General features: G+C 41.9%; 1 long non-coding RNA gene across 12 annotated transcripts in view; it reads right to left on the bottom strand.

The window, feature by feature from the left end:
* The window catches only part of LOC102302168, a 445058-nt gene that overhangs the window by 195532 nt on the left and 245560 nt on the right, over positions 1 to 3966 (bottom strand). Inside the window, exon 5 of one of the 12 annotated variants that reach the window (XR_006055029.1) lies at positions 1018 to 2912. The exons of the other annotated variants lie outside the window; for them this stretch is intronic. This is a non-coding gene — a long non-coding RNA (uncharacterized LOC102302168). Of the gene's footprint in view, positions 1 to 1017; positions 2913 to 3966 lie in introns of those variants that run through there. 12 annotated transcript variants of the gene reach the window in all.

Here is a 3966-nt window from a genome sequence, read left to right as displayed (position 1 = left end):
TGTCATTTGGTATCGCTACGTCTATCACTACGGCCGTCTTCCTGTTTGTCCACTATTACAATGTCTGGTTGTTTAGCCATCACCATTTTGTCTGTTTGTATCTGGAAGTGAGGCAAATACTGTTTGACTCACAATTTCGGAACAGATCACCTTGCCCTAGACAGGGTCACCGGGGTTTCCCAAGGGTGCGCACCTGTTGGCCTGGGGCTTAGTCCATGGGGCCCCTCTGGTCACAGCCTGAAAAAGGAACATGGGCCCACCCTCCTGTAGACCCACCACCCATAGGAGGCACCGTAGGGGTTTGGTGGGGAAGGAATCTGAGCTAGTGCCAGAGGTTGAGAGGTACTGACTAGATACAGTATAGTCGTGCTCACCTCAACGCATCGTTTCGGCTCCAGAAGCTGTCTCCTGGAGAGGGGCTGGACTCCGTCTCAGTCTGGAGCTGCACTTGGTGAGAGCCGCTGGGCTGGGGTGGGTATCGTAGTATCCTTTTGGTTTGCTGCCTGTATTTTGAAGTTTTTCCTATTGGATGAGAGGGTTTGTTCCCTCACCTTTGGGTCTGAGAACTGTGCACCAAAAGATAGCTCCACCTGGGGACTGTCGTCTTAGTGGGAGACTTGATCATGTGGGAAACAACAATAAGACCTGGAGGGGTGTGACTCGAAGGAACAGCCTCTGCCTTTGTCACTGATTCTTATCATAATTTTTATGGAAAGAATTTCTAGATGAAGCCAAATGCCAGAAGGCTTCCTCTTGGGCAGTCTCTGATGTTGTTCTGTTGGCTTCATCAGGTGGTCACTTCCATCTTGCACTGGAACGGTTTGCAGACGAGTGTGAAGCAGCGGGAATGAGAATCAGTACCTCAAAGTCATGGTCTGTTTAAGTATCTCAGGGTCTTTTTCACAAGTAGGGAGAGCAGGAGATCGATAGATGGATTGGTGCTGCAGCTGCGGACGCTGCACCAGTCTGTCATGGTGAAGAGGGAGCTGAGTGCAAAAATGAAGCTCTCGACATACTACACACCCAACATCACCAATGGTTGTGAGCTTTCGGTAGTGAGTGAAAGAACAAGATCATGGATACAAGATCTACAAGGAAATGAGCTTTCTCGTAATTGTGGCTAGCCTTAACAAACACCATGTTTGAACATATTGAGTTCAGCATCCAGGATGGGCTCAGAGTAGAGACGCTGCTCAATTGAAAGGGCCCAGATGAGGTGGTTCGGGCCTCTGATGAGGATGCCTCTTGGGCGCCTTCTCGGTGAGTCGTTTCAGGCATGTCCCACCAGGGGTCACCCAGGACACGCTGGAGAGATGATATCTCTCGGCTGGCCTGAGACACCTTGGTGTTCCCTGGACAAGCTGGAGGAGGTGGCCAGGCAGAGGGAGGTCTGGGCTTCTCTACTTAAGCTGCTGTCTTCCGCAATCCGGCCCCAAATAAGCGGAAGAAGATGGATACATATACTGTATTTACTGTATTTTCCAACCTGGTCTCCTTATTTCATCTGCATAGAGAGGTTATGAAATATGATTTACATCTCTTTATAGCATGTGTTGCATCATTTGTGCTGACATTGTTGTGTCATCCTCTAAACCAGGGGTTTTGTGGAATTGTTGTAAAATATAACGCAATTTGGACCTGTAAGTTACTCCACAATTAAGACAGCTATTTCTTTGGTAATTTATAACCGGTGTGGTTAGGAATTATTTAATTTGGTGAATTAATTACCAAAATGGGAAAGCCATTCACTGAAGTGCAGTTTCTGAAGGATAGCATGATGTGAGTTGCTGATATTCTATGTCCAGAAAAAAAGAGGTTATTCAACAGCATTGGCCTGTCAGCAAACACTGTGGCAGAGCGGATTAAAAAACCTACATTTTTGGAAATATTTGTGGGTCATTTATTTGTTTGTCTGTTTGCGTTTACTGTAACACCAGAATGACGCTCCAATGAGATAGCAGTTTCCAACAGTGGCCCCCAGCTCTTTTGAATTTGAGACCCCTGCTTTAAACAGAGTTTCTTGAATATTCTCTTTTCTTTCTGTCTGCTCAGTTCTGCAGAGAATCTGCTGTTCATTATACTTATGACCAACAAGGGTAAAATAAAAAAGGTATATAGAAAGCTAGAAATCTACTTTATGTGTCCAGATAATGTGACACTTTAATATGTAATTAGCTTGATTCAATTGTTAAACCAATATTTTTAGAATATTTTTAAATGTGCACTGTTCTATTAGGATTTCATGTACAAGATTTCCACATCACACTAAATTCCAGATTATATTATGTTGTAGACATGGACAAGTGGAGACCTAATGGCCAAGTTGTCATTCGTGTTATACTTCTTTCAACTGTTGTTGCCAGTAACCATTATGAAATTAAAAAAGATTCACAATTTTCAGATGAACAGAACATATTCTCCTATATCTCTATGTGGTGTAAAATTCTGGAATAGTTTAAGTAAGAAACAAACAATCATAAAGAGACCACAGTGAGTGGTGTTAATCACAGGGTGTAAATGTCAGTGCGAAAATGCAGTTTGTTGTTTAGGTTTATGAAGTTTACATTGTTTACTTTATTGTGTGTACTGTGTGTGTACACAACTTGGCCATTAGGTCTCCACTTGTCCATGTCTACAACATAATATAATCTGGAATTTAGTGTGATGTGGAAATCTTGTACATGAAATCCTAATATATGCATACTGACAAATTATATACTGATGAAAAGTGCTTTGTAAATGATTACATATACAATAATACAGAGATAATCCCAAAAAGAAGATGACCCCTTATAAGTGAGCATTTGGCGACAGTGGGACAGAAAAACTCAACAGTACTTAACTGTTAGAAACGTCTCCAGAACCAGGCTCAGGGAGGGGCAGCCACTTGCTGCAACTGTAACAAACTTCTTCTGCGTGGTAAAAATAAATAAAAAATAAACACAACAGACTCACTTATACGACAAGTACAAAGGACATAAACGTACTATTGTCCTTATACTTTACAGGAGTCTGAGTGAGAGTCACAAAATAAGTGTCATCTTCATGGTAAATTTTTTGAAAGGGTAAATTTTAACTCAAACCACAATCCTTCCCTTAATTTAACCAAATGGCTTTTAGTGCCTAAACACTGCGAGGTATTTTCGCTGAGTTATCAGTGAGTGAAAACAAATCGAAGTTTGAAACAAAAACTTTCAAACAGTATTCAAACCACGGTCACAAGACTTGCTACCACTCTACCATGTAATCGGTGGTCTGATTTGGAGTCCAAGATCTCATCCCTTAGACTCTCCAAGCGATGTAACTTCCAGGCCTTTCAACATTTGGATCCCATTACAGCTAGACAGGTGGGCGCTGGGGGAGGCTTTCCTGTACTTTCACACCCCCTCACATTTTTTTTAAAACTCAGACATCCATTCTTCTTCTCACTGATCTCTTTCTTAATCCCTTATTTATTTATTTTTTAATTCACATTATTTATCTTGTGTGACCTTTCTCTTTTTGTTCCCTCATCGTTTCCCTCTACTCTCCTTTCCTTATTTATGTCACAAACACACTATCCATCTTTTCGTACTGTTACTTTCTGTGGTCCTTTCAATTTATTCCCCTTACTTTTCTCTTTTACTTCTCTCCTCTCTTGTCTCACAAACTGCAACTTACTTTTGACTCGCACATTTCTCTCTCTCCTTACTCTCACTTTACTTCTTTGAGCTTAGCCTCGATTGACTTCTTTGTTTTTTCTTGGCAATTTTGTTAAAATGTTAAAAACTGACCCTCCAAACCACCCTGTGTGCACTTTTCGGCCTTTAAAGCTTTCCTCTCTTTGTTTACGTCTGTAACCTCTATACCTATCACTCTTTGGCTTTCCATCAAGGCACACACACACACATACACTTTGGCCCAATGCCCATACACACATTTGGACCTAGCTGCATGCTTCTCAGTGTCTGGGGCCTTACTCTGTGT

Source organism: Haplochromis burtoni, unplaced genomic scaffold, assembly GCF_018398535.1.
Source record: "Haplochromis burtoni strain Fernald_Lab_line unplaced genomic scaffold, NCSU_Asbu1 Contig_196, whole genome shotgun sequence".
Classification (NCBI taxonomy): domain Eukaryota; kingdom Metazoa; phylum Chordata; class Actinopteri; order Cichliformes; family Cichlidae; genus Haplochromis; species Haplochromis burtoni.
Note: the sequence above shows the minus strand (reverse complement) of the source record. Positions and strands in the feature narration are given on the sequence as shown.